Source organism: Camellia sinensis, chromosome 15 (assembly GCF_055761805.1).
Source record: "Camellia sinensis isolate YWXY chromosome 15, ASM5576180v1, whole genome shotgun sequence".
Lineage (NCBI taxonomy): Eukaryota > Viridiplantae > Streptophyta > Magnoliopsida > Ericales > Theaceae > Camellia > Camellia sinensis.
In genome coordinates this window covers 36,447,478-36,468,919 of record NC_138975.1, presented here as the reverse complement: position 1 = coordinate 36,468,919, position 21,442 = coordinate 36,447,478, and positions in this window count along the sequence as shown.

The window sequence follows — 21,442 nt, the reverse complement described above, 5'->3', positions numbered from 1 at the left end:
TGCTAAGTGTTGGACAACTTATGGAGCATGGATACCTTGTTCACTTTGAAGATGATTTTTGCAAAATTTTTGACAAAGGAGGGAAAAGCCAAGTTGTAGCAAAAATCAAGATGGAGAAGAATAGAAGTTTTCCTCTTATTCCGGTATAGCAAAAATGCGGCTTTGAAGATGGATGTGATTGATAGTTCATGGCTTTGGCATAGAAGATTTGGGCACTTGAATTTTCAAAGCTCGAAGCATCTACAACAAAAGAATATGGTTTTGGGTTGCCAACCATTCATGAAGTGCAACATATTTGTGAAGGTTGTGCACTTGGAAAGCATCACTGGGAGTCATTTCCAAAGGAGAGAGCATGGAGAGCTAAAGCACCATTGGAGCTTGTCCATACCGATGTGTGCGGACCTATGGATACACCAACTCATGGAGGTAACAAATACTTTATTATCTTTGTTGATGATTTTACTTGAATGACTTGGGTGTATTTCATGAGACAAAAGAGTTTTCTCTAGCTTCAAGAAATTTCAAAATCTTGTTGAAAGACAAAGTGGTTGTTTGATGAAAGTATTGAAAAGTGATAGAGGCGGAGAATACAACTCAAATGAGTTTATGAAATTTTGTGAAGATATTGGAATGGAAAGGCAATTGATTGTTAGGTACACTCCACAACAAAATGATGTGGCAGAAAGAAAGAATAGAACCATAGAGGAGATGTCCAAGTGTATGCTACATGAGAAGGGGCTACCCAAAACTTTTTGGGGTGAGGCCGTGTATATAACAGTGTACTTGATGAATAGATGTCCTACAAAAGCTCTTAAGGACAAAACTCCATTTGAAGCTTGGAGTGGAAGGAAACCATCGGTGAATCACTTGAAGGTGTTTGGTTGCATTTGTTATGCTCATGTTCCAAAAGAAGTGAGGCACAAGCTTGATGAAAATAGTAAGAAATGCATCTTTGTGGGCTATAGCTCAAAATCCAAAGGCTATAGACTCTTCAGTTTGGATCAAAAGAAGGTGATTATTTGTAGAGATGTTCTCTTTGATGAGAAGACGTCTTTTGGTTGGAAGGAAAAGAAAGTCCAAGATCAAAGCATTGCTTTCAATGAAGAATCGGAAAGTTTACAAGTTGAAGATGTTGCAACTCTTGAATCTCCACAAAGATTGTCACCAATTGCTAGTTCACAATTTTCTCCAAATTCAAGTTCAAGTTCTTCATCTCCAAGTTCAACTCCAAGAAATATAAGGAGTCTTAGTGATGTGTATGCAAGATGCAATTTATGCATTGTTGAACTTGAAAATTTTGAAGAGGCAATTAAAGATGAAGCATGGAAGAAAGCAATGGAAGATGAAATTCATGTGATTGAGAAGAACAAGACTTGGGAGTTAGTGGAGAAACCGAAAGAAAAAGAAATAATTGGTGTGAAGTGGATTTTCAAAACAAAGTTCAATCCGGATGGCTCTATTCAAAAGAACAAAGCAAGAATTATGGCAAAAGGGTATTAACAAAAACCTAGAATTGATTTCCAAGAAACTTTTGCTCCTGTGGCTCGACTTGATACAATTAGAGCTATCATTGCTTTGGCAGCTCAAAAGGGTTGGTTCTTGCACCAACTTGATGTAAAATCAGCATTTTTGAATGGAAAATTAGAAGAGGTGTATGTTGATCAACCTCAAGGCTTTGTTGTCAAAGGCAAAGAAGATAAAGTGTACAAGTTGAAGAAGGCTTTATATGGCCTAAAGCAAGCACCCCGGGCATTGTATAGTGAAATTGATGCTTACTTCAATGAAAAGGGTTTTCAAAGAAGCAAAAGTGAGCCAACTTTGTACATCAAGAGGCAAGGTACAGTCGGTATTGTCATTGTTTCACTTTATGTTAATGATTTGGTTTTTACCGGTAGTGATGAAAAATTGATTGAAGATTTTAAAAGGGAGATGATGAAGAAATATGAAATGAGTGATTTGGGGTTATTGCATCATTTTTTAGGCATTGAAATTTACCAAAACAATGGTGGTGTTTTTATTTTCCAAAAGAAGTATGCTCAAACACTTATTGAGAAATTTAAAATGAAGAATTGCAAATCAGTTGCTACTCCTTTGATTGTGAATGAAAAGTTGTCAAAGGAAGATGGAAGCAAAGAAGCTGAAGCATCTTGTTATAGAAGTTTGGTTGGAAGTTTGTTGTACTTAACTGTTACAAGACCAGACATCATGTATGCTACAAGTTTATTGTCTCGGTTCATGCACAGTCCAAGCCAAATTCATTTTGGGGTTGCAAAAAGAGTGTTGATATACATTCAAGGTACACTTGATTATGGAATTTTTTATGAGAAATTTGTTGATGCAAAGTTAATTGGATTTTGTGATAGTGATTGGGCTGGATGTGTTGATGATATGAGAAGCACTTTTGCGTATGCATTTTCTCTTGGATCGGGCGTAATTTCATGGTCATCCAAGAAACAACAAACTGTGGCACAATCATCTGCTGAAGCCGAATATATTTCAGCATCATTGGCAACTACACAAGCAATTTGGCTAAGAAGAATTTTGGATGATTTTGGTGAGAAGCAAGGTGAAGCTACTCCAATTATGTGTGATAATAAGTCTGCTATTGCTATGGCAAAGAATCCTGTCTACTATTCTCATACCAAACACATTACTATCAAACATCATTTCATTAGAGAAGTCGTGGAAGATGATGAGATTCAAATCAAGTATTGCAAGACTAAAGATCAAGTTACGGACATCTTCACCAAAGCTCTACCAAGGTACAAATTTGAATTTTTAAGAGAAATGTTGGGTGTCACACAATATAGCATTAAGGGGGAGTGTTAAAATTAATGCTATATTTACATTAGATACATTGGATACATTGCATGCATTGGATACATTGAGTTCATACATTCTTTGTATTCATGTATTTTTATATTCATGTATTTTATATTTATTAAGTACATTGTCTAGATTATATTCATGTACCTAGTTAATTGTAAGGTTGTTTAGATTCATAGATCTTATTCATTAAACTTATGTATAACCTTCTCTATATAAAAGGATGTAAGCCTTTGGGCAAAATATATGAATCAATAAGTGAGAAAAATTCAATACAAAATATAGTTCATTCTAAAGAGAGTTTTATCAAAAGCTAACAAAATTCTAGTCTCGTGTTGTTCACCAGTAGCTAGTTTGGGAAAGAACTTGTCAAGTTATTGTGGGAGAGATGAACGACCATTAGCTTGTTTTGGTAAAGGAGAAATTTCGGAACATCACCAGAGAGCTTGTTCAGATTATAGTTTGATAGAACAAGGATTTTCAACTGAAACAAGGGAATTCAATCTGTCAATTTAGTATCTACCTCAAATTTGTCATTGTCACTTATCAATTCAACCACCTCAAGGTTTGAATGGTTTGCAAATGAGCCGAATGAGAATAAACCCTCGAAACGATTATGACTAAGACCAATGCGCTCTAGGGAGTTAAGGCTTCCAAACAGAGATGGAGAAATGTTTCCTGTGAATTGGTTTAGAGAAATATCAAAAAACTTGAGAGATGTCAAATTGCTTAGGCATGAAGGAAGGATCCCTTCAAAGTGGTTATGGTTGATATCTAACGCCTCAAGTTTCTTCAATTTGCACAAACTTACAAAACAAGAAGCTTATGGAACACGTATTATTTGTAATGCCATGGATTTATATATTACTCAGTAAAAAATTTGTTATTATAAGATGTATACTAAAGTGTTGTTTGATAACATAATTCAATATTTAAAAATGAATGTATTGAATGAAATTCAATTACATCCATTTGATAACTATAATTAACATCACTTAAAAATTTAAGTGGGTCTTAAAATTTATGATAAAAGTTAAGAAAATTTTAAGTGATATGAAACTTATTTAATAATGACTAAATGTATAAATACTTATGCACAAGCATTGACATATGCCATTATAACCTTACCATCATCACCACCACCATCATCACACTATAAAATTTGAGAGATACAATTTGAAAATAATAAATTTCAAATTTAATCTCTTACATATCAAACAATTTTAGCATTTAAATTTTTATCAAACAACTTTTCAACTTCAACAATTCAACTTTCAATTTTCAGTATTTAATTTTCAGCTTTTGGGAAACACTATGGTGCACATCCTTCAAATGTGTGCACCATATGCACCTTATAGGAAAAATGGCAGAACTTCAATTTTTTGAGTCATTACTAAAAAAAAGAAAAAATATCATAACTAAACACAACATAACACATAGCTAAATACCTCATGTGTCAAACCTACAACAGGTTCTATTTTGCATCAAGAGTGGTGGCTGAGCTAGTGTGCTAAGGTTTAGACGTGCAGTTTGGGGTGTGCTGTGATTTGTTGATTTATTGTTTTCCATTGTTTTCCTTGGTTGGTTGCTTCCTATTGGGGGTGTTAGCATATGATAGGATGGGCTTTTTGGTGCCAACCTAGTTGGGATGATTTAGCTCATTGTGATGCTTTGTGTACTCTTTTATTGATGTATTTGTATGTACAACTTGTACCTTTCATCGTCATAAATAAAGCTTCTTTTTTGCCGATCAAAAAAAAAAAAAAAAGTAGACATTAAAATATTCTTCTGAAGCTCAATGAGTGACACAACACTCTAAAATCCATGCATTGTCCAATGCCTTTGTCAAATCCTCTTTGCTTTAATTGATTCATGTCCTTTCTCTTTATGTGAACTTGTTGGAAATTGTCTCAAGTTCCTATCTTTAGGTGTTGGTTTTTCTTTTATGAAGCATTATTGCCGCAATAATTTGCTCTAAAAGAGGCTTAGAGTTAAAAATTTGAGCATGCCCAAGGTTTTAATACGCCCGAGGGTTGAGGGGCTCTACTCTCATGGGAGAGCTTGTTTCTTGTGAGAGTAAAAGAGTTGATTCTCTAAAGAAGAATGAGTAGTGCTGCTTGAGCAGAATATTTAGGCCAAAATTGCAAACCGACTCGTAATGGGAATTTTCTATTAAAAACGCAACTTAAAGGGTTATGCCTTGGTATCATATCTATTAAGTTGTGGTTTGTAGATGGTATTATTTTGTTTGGGTATTTTGGTAGTGTAGTCGCTTTGCTGGGTAAAGATGGTAAACATATACCACATAATTGTATTTTGTGTTTATTATTTGTGCTTAATTTTTCCTATGCCTTTTTTTTTTCTTCCTAATAATTGAAAAAGTATTATAAGAATCACTACAAAAAAAAAAAAATTTTAGAGACCAAAATTTAGGAATAAAATTATTTTTTAGGGACCAAATATTTTTGTTGCGAAAAGTGTCATTATATTTTTAGTAACGAAAATTGGACATTAGTGATGAATTATTATCCTTTTGGGACCAAATTTTTTGTCTCAAAAAACAACCATTTTCTCCCTATTTATTAGTGATATTTTCAAAATTTTGTCGCTAAAAGCCTTATTTTGACTTTTCTGGACGACCATTTAGCGACTGTTGTCACGACGATAGAAATTGATTCTTAAATATCTTTTGCAACAAAATTTTCACTTTTAAAAACTAAAAAAATTAGTCACTAAAACTCTTATTTGTTGTATAACATATACCAATGTCTACAACTCAATGCCTATGCTAACAAAAACAACTAGATGGGGAAGCGTGTAAACAAACTGTAATAATTCTAAATGGGTAAAGCAATATTTAAGAAGTTTCTTTCAAATAAACAAATGTACTTTTGATCCATTGCTATAACCTATACTTGTGCCAAAAAATTAGTAAAATAGCATGTTCCAAAAGAGGCCTTTATACTAGTGTATCCATAGCAGGTGGCTTAAACATGAACTCATACATATAAATATAAAATTTATTTATAGTTCTATTCAACTGAATCTAGGAAGTTCTTAAGTAATACCTTGCATTGTTAGGGAGCTAAGATCATTAAAGCTTAAGTCCAACGTCTCCAAGTTTTTCAACACCGTTAATTTTGCACTTGAACAATTCTTGTGAAGATATGAATAAGAAGAATGGATAATATATTCTCTTTGGGAGTTCTCATAAAGATAGACATGCCTCGGGCAGGAAAGGGATCTCCCAAGTTGTTGCCATAAAGAGAAAGGTTTTTGAGAGATATCAATGAACTCAAACATAGAATGATGCTCTTGTTGAACTTGTTATCTTCAAGATATAATGTCTCTAGCTTTTCCAATCTCGATAAGCTCTCACAACCTGCAGTAAATAATTAAAAATTAACAACATTTGCTTCATATTTATGTAACTTTCAAGGAATTGATAATATTTATCATATTATAAGTTAATGAAACATTGAATCGATCAATCTTTCATTGGAGTTGTGAGAATGACATTTAATAAACCACTACGATAATTCATTATGTTTATAGTTACCACTTGCATATATAATTTTCATTTGGTTATTTCATCCTATATTGAATGAAACGGAAGAGAGTGAGAGAGAGAGAGAGAGAGAGAGAGAGAGAGAGAGAGAGAGAGAGAGAGAGAGAGAAGGACAACCCAATACATGAACCTCCTGCTAAAATGGGGTATGGGGATGGGAGAAATTGCTATAAAAAAAGGGGGAGAGAATAGAGATTATAAGACCTCAACTTGCTAATATTACAGTATGATTGCAAATTAATGTATTATTATTATTTTGATCGATTCATATATTATATTACAATGAAATTTACTAAATTATGATGATAGTAATAATAATTAAATACTGTGGGGACATAATTTTTGAATGGCAACACGTGGCCGAGATGTCACCGAAGTGCCAGCCGAGGTGCCACGTGTCCTGGTCATGACGCCGAGATAATCTCGGCTAGGCCGAGGTTATCTGCAAAGAAACCAGAATCCGGGACAAGCGGATAAGGGACAAGAGTCCTAGAATGGGAGAGGACTTCAGTTTGGATAAAGATAAAACTCTTAGAGAGTTTATCCCAATCCTACTGGGAGTCCAAGATTAGCAGTAATCCTAAGTCCATTGAAGCTAGGCTTCTATTATGATTAGGTAAGTATTGGCTATAAAAGAGAGGCACCCCCATGGGTCTAAGGGATGCTTTTTATGCTCTGAATAGTGAGTTAAGCACTTTTGTTATCTGTGGGAGATAACTGACTTGGTCGTCGGAGTGCCCCTGGGTGGATGAACCACCGCCGGAATCTCTTCTTTCTATGACAGGTTGTTCGGGTTTAATCTATTCTGCCAATGTTCTCCAGCTGAGTACTTGATTGGCAGTGTGGTCAGAAATTGACACACACAATTTGGTGCCGTCTGTGGGAAGGAAACGATAATAGATGGCCAACGACGGACAGAAAGAGAAGGTTGGGGATGACACCCCTACTGAGAGTGGGAAACATATTGACCTTAACGTCGAAGAAGACAACTGCAACGAAGAGACTCGTGATAAGAATCACAGAGGAAAGAATGTCGGCCAGGAGGGTGGCGTACCGAAGAAATTGGACCGGAGCGGGTATTATAACAAGGACGACCTCTATGTATGGAAAGATAGATGCCTGCGGAGGGATGACGAGATGAAGGGGATGGCGGACAAATTGGCGGACTTGTAAACGGTCGTCAATTTCCTGATGCAGAACAACGTCATGCAGCTACCGTTCCCGCTACAAGATATGTCGATTCCAGCGGCCAAGAAAGTTGCCCAGAAAGGGGAGCAGAAAACGGTTCCTACAGTCCCTCAACAAGGCAGGACCAAGGGACATTCTCACCGGCCTTCGTGGGAGGTCGGGCATGGAGAATCCCAGAAGACACGATCTCGGCCTAGATGATTAAGTCCGAGAAGAGAAAAGCTCAGCCTAAGTTAAAGACTTTTTATACAAGGTCCACAAAGGAGTAGGTGGAAGCCATGCAGAGGGCTGGAGAATGATGCTTGGGAGTTGGAATTTTCAAGCCAAGATCGGTTTAACACTTGTTGAAATTTTTAAGAAAAATTTACAAGTTGAAGTTAAACTGAGGTCATGTTTAACACTTGTTGAAATTTAAGAAAAATTTACAAGTTGAAGTTAAATTGAGGTCATGTTTAACACTTGCTGAAATTTTTAAGAAAAATTTACAAGTTGAAGTTAAACTGAGGTCATGTTTAACACTTGTTGAAATTTTATGAAAAATTTACAAGTTGAAGTTAAACCGGGGTCATGTTTAACACTTGTTGAAATTTAAGAAAAATTTACAAGTTGAAGTTAAACTGAGGTCATGTTTAACACTTGTTGAAATTTAAGAAAAATTTACAAGTTGAAGTTGAACCAAGGTCATATTTAACACTTGTTGAAATTTTAAGAAAAATTTATAGGCTGAAGTTAAACCGGGGTCATGATTAAAGGAATGAATGATATAGGTTCCATCACCTCAGGATGCCGAGGTAATAGAACCTGGGGGGCAGTTGTGGAGACATAATTTTTGAATGACAACACGTGGCCGAGGTGTCACCGAAGTGCTAGCCGAGGTGTCACCGAAGTGCTAGCCGAGGTGCCATGTGTCCTGGTCATGACGCAGAGATGATCTCGGCTAGGCCAAGGTTATCTGCGAAGAAACCGGAATCCGGGATAAGCAGATAAGGGACAAGAATCTTAGAATGGGAGAGGACTTCAGTTTGGATAAAGATAAAACTCTTAGAGAGTTTATCCCAATCCTACTGGGAGTCCAATATTAGCAGTAATCCTAAGTTCATTGAAGCTAGGCTTCTATTGGGATTAGGTAAGTGTTGGCTATAAAAGAGAAGCACCCCCATAGGTCTAAGGGATGCTTTTTATGCTCTGAATAGTGAGTTAAGCACTTTTGCTATCTGTGAGAGATAACTGACTTGATCGTCGAAGTGCCCCCAGGTGGACGAACCACTGCTGGAATCTCTTCTTTCTATGACAGGTTGTTCGGGTTTAATCTATTCTGCCAGTGTTCTCCAGCTGAGTGCTTGATTGGCAGTATGGTCGGAAATTGACACACACATACAATACATAATTAATACAAAGAAACTCTCAAAGAAGGAGACAGAAACCCAAGAAATATATGGGGAACAACACCAACACGCAGGTGAAAAATTTGAATCACTGACCTCTTAGTAAGGTATAGAGGTATTGGCCAAACGGGATGAGTGATTGAAATGATTTTGCGATACACAAAAATCCTCCAATCTTTGTATAGGGATTTCAAACCATAAATTGGGGACTTTTACTGGAATGCTATCTCTACTTACTAAGATTACCAGCATCAAATTTTTTTGATAACCGGGTGTCCGAACCAACTTACGCATCTTGATTAATCTAGAGGCCTTGAAGTAAACGACCAGGCAAACCTTCAATGGCCCCAAGGTTTGCGATGTTTGGCCTTCACGATATTTGACCTTACGATTTTTTAGGTGGTAAGAACTTTGGCTGCCTTCTTCTCCTACTAAGCGAAATCCTCTGGGTTTATTACTAGAATCAATTTTAACCAAGAGTAATCAACAATCCTGCTCTATTTAACATTGTAATTCTATTACTAGAAGCCATAGAGGTTAATAATTTTCTCATTCAACCTTCTCTTTTAAAAGGGCTACAATATTTATGGTTATCTATAATATGTTTCTGACTTGTGAGACGATTTGGTTAGTTGATATCTGTGCGACACCTCTCCGGAGGTCACGTACGAGTGTCCAACATTTGTTGGACACGAACACGAACACTTGGGACACTCTGCGAACACGTAGGGACACATTGAGGAAATACTGAGAATACATTATGGACAAGTTGAGGACTAATTTCTTCCCAAAAAAAAAAAAACAAATTTTTTTTTTTTACTAAAATAATATACCTAAAGTTGATAAATTTGATAAAATTAAATATTCGACATAAAATACATATTAAATATTTAAAAATATGACATAATAAATATATAAAATTATATTTTTGGCACATGTCCCGAACGTATTGTGTCTTGCATTTTTAAAAAATTTACGTGTCCATGTGTCCGTGTCTTGTCACGTGTCCGTATCTATAATTCTTAGGTTTATGCACTATGTATTGAGAAGCACAAATACAGGCATGAGACATGAATACAACATGATATAGACACACAAACAGAACAATATTAAAAAATCTCAACATATGAAGTGGAAGAATACAACGAGTAATGTACATACATTTTATGTATATACCTCAAAAGAACAAATATAATAATACTTCTTCGTCTACTTTTTTAATTTATTTTTTCTTTAACAGTGTGAAAACATTAACCTTGTTTTGTTTAGTTTTTGAATGCTGCTCTCAAATTTTTTATTTTTCAAGTATTCTTTAATTTTTATTTTATATATTTAATTCAAATATTTTTATGTAACATATTTTTAAAGAAAAAGTAAAAAAAAAGTCACCAAATACAAAAAAAAACACAAAAATGTGCTTCTTCTTTTTTTTTTTTTTTTTTTTTGAACTTTCTTCGAATTTCTTTACAAATATTTGGAAAAGATATGTAGCCCAAAAAAGTAATATGAAATTTATTCTCAAAGTGAAATGTGTAGTGTTGATTGACCTTGGTATTATGTGGCCACCCTTAGAATGAATGTGATCCACACATTTTATTTTCTAGATACTTTTATGGATATAATTTTTTATGAGTACCTAACATTGTTGCAAATATTTTTCTTTTTAAGTACATCTAAAAAGTAAAAATAAAAAATGACACAAATTTAAAGAAATTCACTAAAGACCAAATATAAGAAAATAAAATAACTAAAACCAGTTTTTGAGTTTGAAAACTAAACAAGATGATTTATATTTTATTATAAGTTATTTTCTAACAATATTTAATTAAGATTAATTGTAATTAAAATTAAAAAATTTCAATATTAAAAGGTGTATCTTGTATCCTTAACTTTTGCATTCTTATGATATTGGCAAACAAAAGGGTAAATTACACTTTGCACCATTACACTATCAAATCTCACTTTGGCCCTTACACATGAAATCATGACAGTTAACCCCTGCACTTCTGGTCAAATCCCATTTTGGTCTTTGCACATGAAATTGTGACAATTAACCTCCTGTACTTTTGGTCAAATCTCACTTTGATCCCTATACAAATGTCAATGTCCCATTTCTGTTACTTAACTTTTTAAATCTTTAACAGAATCTAGGCACATGATAAGAATGTGACTATAACATGAGAGTAAAAAAGGAAAATCGTCTACATTTTCCATCAATACACACTTTATCTCAAATTTTATATCAAAATATGACTGTATTAAGCTAAAATAAAATGCAAATTGTGAACAATTAAGATGACGAACTTAGGTTTTGCACAAATTAGAATCACGAAACTCTGTTTTTCATGGTAACACAGTCTTCTGTCTATTCATCTTTCTTTCTCTTTGATTTCTTTGTCACGTTTTTTTATATTTCAAAAGCCCTACTTTCTTGCCTTTTTGTCTTAATTTTTACCATACGAATGTATATATATATATATATTGTATTATATAACTCTCATGTGCTTATCACGTAGGACAAAGTGTATTGGTGGAAAACATGAATGATTTTCCTCTCTTACCCTCATTTTGTAGTCATATTTTTGTTACACAACTGAATTTTATTAAAAATTTAAAAATGAAGTAACAGAAGAGGGACATTGACACTTGTGTAGAGACCAAAATGGGATTTGAGGAAAAGTGCAGGGAGTTAACTATCATGATTTCATATGTGGAGACCAAAGTGGAATTTGACCAGAAGTGCAGGGGGTTGACTGTCATGATTTCATGTGTAGGGGTTAAAATAAGATTTGGTGCAAAGTGTAAGGGTGCAAGGTGTAATTTACCCCAAACAAAATTAGTGTGGATACCCCTTTCATTTGAGGTAAGGATATGTGAAAATAAGAAGATATTTTGAAAATTTTAAAAATAGCTTTTGTCAAGAAAAAAAGGTCTTGGGCAATATTATTATTATTGTTGTTGTTGTTGTGTTTTGAAAGAGCTTTCATTAACAGTAGATATATACAATTCTCTAGTCTGATTTTATTTTATTTTATTTTATTTTGTCAATCGGTATGATATTATTAATTACAAATATAAAATAGTTAGGAATCATTTTTTTACATTCTTTCTACAGATTAGAAAAGAAGTGTCAATAAACAAATTCTAACATAAAAAATCTATTCAGAGTTTTGGGCATTACAATTCTTAAAATTCAAAAGTGAAAGAATAAGAGATCAATAACTATTCACAATTTTTTTCCCCATTAAATCCCAAGTTATTTTTTCAAACTTGCAATACATGTGTTCTAAGCAATAGATGTTGTGGGGACATATTTTTTGGGTTGTCCACGTGGCCAAGGTTGTTAACCGAGGTGCCATGTGGATGGACCAAGTCGCCGAGATATGATCACATCATATCTAAATTCGAGATATTCAGATAGAGGACAAAAATCCTAAATGGTTTTAGGCTATCTGTTTGGATGGAAATAGGACTCTTAAGGAAGTTTATTCTAATCTGAATAAAAGGAATCCGAGATAAGTGTTATCCTTGTAAAGAGTAGAGTCTTATGAAGTAAGACTTCCACGAGACGAGGGCACTATTCATTATAAAAAGAAGGCACTCCTGTAGGTTTAATGTAATTTTTTCTTTGCGACTACTGTGATTGACTTGTTATCTTTGAGAGATAAATTTGTTGACTTGATCATCAGAATGTCCCCGGGTGGACAAGCCAACGGTGTTTGCTGTCTTTTTGTGTGCAAGTGTTGGGCTTCTCTATTCTGTCGTATGCTCTACGGCTAAATTCCTTGTATCTCGGCTACAAGATCTAGTTTGGTTGTGAGGTCAAAAATCAACATCCACAATTTGCATCGTCTGTGGGAACTTGGTAGGAGTAGATGACCAACATCAAACAATGTAACGCCCTAAAAATTATGACACCATTAAAGTAAATCAACCAACGCCCATTATAAGAAAGGAGTATTTCTCCAACCTTTGTTTACATGATCATGAGGTTCATACAAAATAATCCCACATGCGGGTATACATTCAATGATTTCCTAATACATGAATCTAAAGCATGTAGGATATTCAATCCAAAAATAAATAAATAAATGCCCTCAAGGGCTCACAAATTTCAAGGCTTAAGCCTGGTTACACAAAAGATGGTTTCTCGAACCCATACATAGTTAGCCCTTGGCTTGCAAAAATACAATCACAACAAAATATAGAGCTTTGTGCTCTCAATACATACATCCATGCCCTAGTTTGGCAGGTTCACCATGTCTTTTCCTGCACCAAAATTCCATAGGGTGAGCATATAGCCCAGTAGGAAATTCTTAACAAAGTATATATATTTTATACAAGCTTCATCAAATGAAATGAAAATACCATGCTATGTCATGCCTTTGAAGAAAAATCACATTTTATGTCTTTTGAAAACCATCATGCTCAATGATAGCTTGAAACTTCAATAATTCAAAAATTTATCAATTTAGTTCAAGGGGCAGTAAATGCGACTCAGGTTATCCCTAGGTTGGTGTCTGCAAGTAGGCATAACTAGCGCTACCGGTTGCTAACTGTAAGGGAAGTGGTACCTCCTTCGTGCGTGTTTTCGATTTTTTACCCCGGACACTCAGGCCAACTTAATCAATCTCATCTACACCCCTTATCCGGACTTACCAACGTATTTACCCCAAAACAATTCCATGAGAAGTTTATTTATAAACCTTCTTTTCTCAATGCAAAAGTTTCCAATTCAATTCAAAATTTACCATAATCAAATGAATTGAGATGAAAATGCAACAATCATCAATGCAATGCAATATCCCTTCCATTTACAATTTCATCCCATGATTCAACCATGAAGACCAATATCACCAATTTCCTCATTTCCAATGTGATTTCACAAGATAACCATCTATCTATTCAAATTCATAAAAAATAACAATATTTCCACATTTCTCGTATGCTCAACAAATTTGTCATTTCAAGACTAAAACAACATTTGAACAACCACTTCCAATACCAACAACTTTCATGTTTCATGAAACTCATCATCATCATATATATATAAGAAATTTTCTCATCCTTTACTCTTTTTGGCACACAAAATAGTATTTATACAATGTCAACCATGTATTCTCAACATATTTTAAAAACTCCTAAATTTTAGGTTTTTCTCACCACAACAACACACACACCCAAATCACTTGTAAGAATTTGTTCAAAAACAACTTTCCTCAATCAATGTAATTCAAGGTCCTCAAGAAATTATTTCAAAAGAAACATGGCACCAAATCCACTTCCAAACTACCCACATTGTTGAAACAACATCAAGTTTTCAATATTAACAAAGGAGACTTCGAAATCAACAAAATCTTGCCAATATATATATATATAACTCTAAGAAAATCCCTATCTCAAGTTTGGAGAAGAAAATGAGATGAAACCCCTGAAATCAACGGTGACAAAACCCAATCTCCACCACACACAATGTAGCTCTTGCTTAGCTCTCCACTATTTGTGAAGGATGATAGGTCAAAACCCCAATGGATTGGGAGAAATCAAGGGCTTAAGATGTTTGGTGGAGGTTTTTAGAGAGGAGCAAAAGTTGATTTTAGAGTGAGAGAGAGATATACAAAAGTGATATACACTCAGCCTAAGAATAGGAAAAAAGTTGAATTTCGGACATAGACCGTCCCGCACGTGCGGCACTCATCCCTGCACGTGTAGAGCATGCCTCCCGCACGTGCGGCCCTCAGCCCCGCACATGCAGCTCTCCCATTCCGCACCTCCTCCCGCACCTGCATATAATGCAGTGACCAACCCAGAGCTTCCATTGTTTTCCGCACGTGCGACCTAAGGCCTCGCACATGCGGCTCAGCTCTCTAGCTAGGAAATATTCCAGCTCAACACCGAATGCTTCAGACTCAACCTCGCACCCTTCCAAAATGAGAGAAACGTTACACAGAAGTAAATGAAAGCAAGGGCTTGAAACAAACTTCCAAATACAACAAACCCAAACAGTTAGCAAGGTTCCCGGTTAAACCCGACACTTTAATAAAGGCAAACCCAAGGTTAAAAGAAAAGGATCGAGATAATTAATGCACCCAGTCATCACAAGCAAGGAGGCCGAGAAGGATCATCTTGATTCTTGGTTCTTGGTTTTTGATAAGTGGACATTTGAGTCATTGTTTCTTGAAGCCAATGAGTCTTGATCTTAGTCGGAGGAGTATCTCTAGCATGTTGTTTAGTCGACATGTTAGGAGATCAGACAATATAAGTTCCATCACCTCAGGTTGCCGAGGTAATAGAACTTAAGGGATAGTTGTGGGGACATTTTTTGGGTTGTCCACGTGGCCGAGGTTGTTAGCCGAGGTGCCACATCCATGGACCATGTCACCAAAATATGATGTAATCATATCTGAATCTGAAATATTCGGATAAAGGAGAAAAGTCCTAAATGGTTTCAGGCTCTCTGTTTGGATAAAGATAAGACTCTTAAGGGAGTTAATTCTAATCTGAATAAGAGTCGTCCTAGATAAGTGTTATCCTTGTAAAGGATATAATCCTATGAAGTAAGATTTCTAAGAGACTAGGACACTGTTCATTATAAAAAAAGGTACCTTCGTAGGTCTAAGGTATTTTATTTTTTTTTTTGTGACTATCGTGATTGACTTGTTATCTTTGAGAGAAAAGTTTGTTGACTAGTGCCTCCGAGTTGATAAGCCACTGGTGTTTGCTGTCTAGGTGTTGGGTTTCTCTATTCTTTCGTGTGCTCTATGGCTATGTTCCTTAGATCTCGGCTACGAGATCTAGTCTGGTTGTGAGGTCAAAAATCAACATCCACAGATGTGATGTAAGTCCCCCAAATATTTGAAATGTCTCTAGATGTAAAAATAAATAATGAAAGGGTTAATAGCAAAAAAAAACTCCAGGGTTTTGCGTGTTTTCAATTTAAACCCTAGAGTTTCAAATTAAACGCTGGAGTTTCATCCGTGTTTCAATGTGAATCCTCTGCCCATCTTTGTCTTCTTCCTTCTTTCAGATTCATACCCATCTGTTCAAACCCTTATATCTTCCTCGTCATAATCCCGTTTCGTCTCATTTTCACATCGTTGGATTCACTTCATAGCCTAGTTTTTATTCCACCTCTCATATGCCTTGTTCCACCTTTTTGTGTGTGTCGTCAAAGCTCCGAAACTTGGCAAAAAAGAAGATTTTTCTCTCTTTTTATGATTTCTCTCTTTGGGCAAAATTTTTAGATTCAAACCCACATGTTGAAGCCCTTGTATCTCCCTCTTGTAACTCCGTTTCACCTTATTTTTGTGTCGTTGTATTCATCTCATGGCCTAATTTTCAAAACGATATGGAACAAGACATATAAGGGGTGGAATAAAAACTAGGCCTTGAGTTGAATCTAATGACATGAAAATGAGGTGAAACGGAATTAAGACGAGATATGTACAAGGGTTTGAACATGTAGATTTGAATCTGAAAATTTGGCCCGAAGAGAGAAAAATCTTATTTTTGGCCAACTTTCGTAGTTCCGACGACACGTAAAAAAAAGGTGGAACAAGGCGTATGAGAGGTGGAATGAAAACTAGGCTATCAGGTGAATCCAACGACGTAAAAATGAAGCGAAATGGAGTTACGACGAGGGAGATATTAGGGTTTGAATAGATAGGCTTGAATTTGAAAGAAGGGAGAAGATGGAGATGGACAGAGGGTTCACATTGAAACACGGATGAAACTCCAAGGTTTAATTTGCTAAAATTGAAATTCCGAGGTTTAAATTGAAAAACACGTGAAACCCTAAGATTTTTTTTTTTTTTTGTAATTAACCCAAAATAAAAATATATATAATAGAACTTCGATACATGTTGGGTAGTATTTGAAGAATATTGATTGAGCTATCTGATTCAGAATTATGAGAATTAGTTAAATTGCATCAAGATGGAGGTCAAAAGAGAACTTCAAGACCAGCAATATCAGTTTTCACAAGATTGTGAAACATTTACTCATTTTTCTTTCTAGATAATATTGGTGGTTCTACTTTCTAGGCAATATGGGCCAAATCAGTGATTAGAATGCAATAGGATGGAGAAGATAGTCCATTATTGTTAGTGTATTAAAAACTATTGAGGTTTACCTTGGATGTCATTAAATTGATTATAACTTAGATCCAACCTTTCCAGGTTCCCAAAATAAGCTAATTCTGCACAAAGAAACAACAAAGTGATGATTTTACAACATAGTGATAACAAGATTAGTAAAAATAATTACGTAATTTTAATTATGATTAACAGTTCTGAACACCCTGTACAAATAAGAAACACTCATGAATTTTCAGACACAATTGAAGTTACCATGAGGTGGAAATAATCCCCCAATTTTATTTTCACGGAGATTACATCTTAAGGGATCTAAGCACACTCAAAGATGGCAAAATGCTATCATCCAATTCGTTCCATTCAAGATTTAGAGTCTCCAATTTTCTCAAGGCCAACAGGTTTTCAAAACCCGCATAAAAATTTTGATAAAATGAATCATTGACACTTCGATAGAATACAACACAGCCTTAGTTCCAAGGATCCAAATACGATGAGATTGGTGTTGAATAAATGTTTCTTACCCAAGTAATTCGTACATATTATATCCTTGATAACATGCAATGCAATAATTAATAGATCAACCAATATTGTAACAAATAATGACCCACTCCCTCATTTGAACAAATACAATCTTGAAAGTTTGGGCCACAACGGCAAGAGATTCAATTCTTTTTTTTCTCTATTTTCTTTCCCACGGAACAAACATACAAATGCACTAATGCAAGAGGTTGGTAAAGAAATGTAAGTTTTACAACTAGTTCATATCTTGCATTCATATTTTCTTTTCCAAAATTATTTGCGGTACATAGTTATATTGTACCAGAGATGTGGTTTTCCTATCAATATCTAGAGGTGTATAGTTATATTGTTATATTGGACTAGAGATGGGGTACAAAGTGTTAGAGTTCAACACTAAATCTCTCTCTCTAGAATTTTCCTTCTCTCTAAAATTTTCTCTAGCTCTCTCTTTAGATATTTGTTCTTAGATTTTGGTTAAAGGAATGTGTGGCTGTGACAGGCCTGGGTTGCCACCTTTTATGGAGAATTCTGAAATTTCAAGGTCGGTGGATGTAATCGACTCTTGTTGCTATAAATAGGAAATGGAGGAGTGTAAAAATGGCTTGTGGCCTATGGGCGGCCCAAGGTGGGCCCGGCCCGTTTAGACCCGCTTGGGCTCGAGCCCGAGACCCTGGGCCAGGAGTTGGGCTATCATTTTGAAACTCGACCTGGCCTGTAGGCCTGACTCATTAGCCCGCTTAAGGCCCACTCAAGGCCCAACCCGAAGCCCAGTGTCTTTTTTTGTGAAAAATAATGAACTTTTGGTAGAAAAAATTTAAAAAAACAAAAAACAATGTCAGACGCATCCAAACTCAAGGCCAAGCCCAAGCCCACCCTAAGCCCGAATACCCCTGGGCCTAGTCCTAATTTTTTGGCCCGTGGGTCGGCCCGGCCCGGCCCGAATTTTGACAAGAGCCCGTGAAGCCCGACATGAGCCTTGCCGGGCCAGATTTACACCCCTAGAAATGGGTCTTCTATGTGTGTACTTGTAGTTGTTAGGGAAAATCGATGATTTCCCACAAGTAAATCAATCAATGGGAATAAAATCTAATGCGGAAAAATTAAATCAAAGGCAACACAAGAAATTTTACGTGGTTCCCTCAATGTGAGGTACGTCCACGGGATCGAAATCCGATTCCACTATCAACCAAATAAGTTTCCAAACGATTACAAATGAGACACGAATGGTCTCACAAAACCAGCCTTAGGTGAATTCCAAATAATCACAAATAAACAAAGAGGAAAGACCTCACCAAATAAATGAACCAAAATCTTCAGAACCAGAATTGAAGAAGACCCAAAATAATAATCCAAATCAGTGTCACCAAACATCAACCGAACCAAAGCAATCAAGATGCACACGTACAGCGCTTCAAAAAAGCAATAAACCGCAGGATAGAGAACTTCAAATTCAGCAGCCGAAAAGTAACACTTTTCACTCACCCAAAATTTGATTCCACCAAATTAATTTTCAATTGCTCTATAGTAACGGCACAACACTTTTCTCTTGGGAAAAACAATACCAAAAATATGTATTGTGAATGCAGGGTTTTTTTTTTTTATCAAAACCTTAGTTGTTTCCAAACTGAATTGGGTTTTCATAAATTAGATATAATATATAAAATATATTATACCTGTACCAAACCAAATTAAAATTCTTTTAACAAACCAATTGGGTCTCAAATTCCAACAAGGAGATATACCCCAACAATTCTCCCCCTATCGACTTAGGTGGAGACATCAACCATACCCGCCAAAGTTTGACACTTTAAATGTTTGTCCCTCAACAAAGTCATAGTCAACATATCCGAAATATTATCATCTGTGTGAACCTTTTCGAGTTGCAACAATTTCGAATCTAACACATCATGAATTCAATGGTATCTCACATCAATGTGTTTCGATCTCGAATGAAAAGTAGAATTTTTGCTCAAATGAATAGCACTTTGACTATCACAATAAAGCACATACCTTTCTTGTTTTAAACCCAACTCTTGTAAAAATTTCTTCAACCATAACTCTTCTTTACAAGCTTCTGTAATGGCAATAAATTCAGCTTAGGTAGTTGAGAGAGCAACACATTTTTGTAATTTAGATTGCCATGCCATAGCTCCCCCTGCAAAAGTCATCAAATACCCTGATGTAGATTTTCTAGAATCAACATCACTGGCCATGTCAGAATCCGTGAACCCATCAAGCATCGGCTTACCATCCCCAAAACACAAACACACCTTCGAAGTCCCTCGAAGATATCTTAGAATCCATTTTACCACTGCCCAATGTTCTTTACCTGGATTAGAGAGAAAACGACTCACCACACCAACTGCGTGAGCAATATCCGGCCTTGTACAAACCATGGCGTACATCAAAGAACCAACTACTGAAGAATAAGGAATTTTTAACATCTCCTCTTTGTCTTTCTCACTTGTAGGACATTGATTCGAACTAAGTTTGAAGTGACCCGCAAGTGGACAACCAACCGGCTTTGCTTTATCCATGTTAAACTTCTCAAGAACTTTCTCAATGTAGCTTTCTTGAGACAACCAAATCAGCCCCTCTTTGCGATCACGAACAATTTTCATACCAAGTATTTTCTTTGCCGGTCCCAAATCTTTCATAGTAAAAGATTTACTCAACTCTAACTTCAACTTGTTAATCATGGTAGAATCTTGACCCACAATTAACATGTCATCAACATAAAGCAAAAGAATAATAAATTTACCATCCGAATTTTTTTTCACAAACACACAATGGTCCGAAGTGGTTTTAGAAAAACCATGATTCATCATGAAAGAGTCAAATTTTTTGTTCCATTGCCGCGGAGCTTGCTTGAGACCATACAAACTTTTCTTCAATTTGCAAACAAATTTTTCTTTCCCTTTTTCCACAAAACCTTCTGGTTGCTCCATGTAAATTTCTTCTTCAAGATCACCATGAAGAAATGCAGTCTTCACATCAAGTTGTTCAACTTCGAGGTTCATACTTGCAGCCATGCCAAGTACAACCCGAATAGAAGACATCTTCACAACCGGTGAGAAAATCTCATCAAAGTCAATGCCTTTCTTTTGTCCAAAGCCTTTCACAACAAGACGTGCTTTGTACCTCAGATTCTTGCTATCATTCTTCAATTTGAAAACACACTTATTTTTTAGAATTTTCCTCCCCTTAGGCAACTTCACTAAATCATAAGTGTGATTTTCAAATAAAGAATTCATCTCCTCTTCCATGGCCTTTTTCCAATCACCTTTCTTTTCATGCTCAATTGCTTCTTGGTAGCTCTCAGGCTCCCCTTGTTCGGAAATCAATACAAATTCATTGGGAGGATACTTTCTTGAAGGTTGTCGATCCCTTGTAGATTTCCTCAAGTCAAGTTGTGATGACGGTTCTTGAGTTGGATGCTCTTCCTTAATTTCTGGCTCAACTTCATTAGGATTAGCATCATCCTCTACATCTTAAATAGGTGGCTGTACATCTCTCCCATTTTCATCATCAACTAAAGATGAAGGAGATGAATCTATGTCAATGGGATCACTAGTTTTTGGCTCCGGTTGATCACCTTTGTCAAAGTCTTCAATTGTTTGGTCTTCAAGAAACACAACATCACGGCTTCGAATGACTTTCTTGTCGACCGGATCCCACAATCTATACTCGAATTCATCACGCCCATAGCCAAGAAAAATACATTGTCTTGCCTTACTATCAAGCTTGGACCTCTCATCCTTTGGAATGTGAATAAAAACTCGGCAACCAAACACTCTCAAGTGCTCATAAGACACATCTTTACCGGTCCAAACTCTTTCTGGAACATCACCATTCAAAGGATA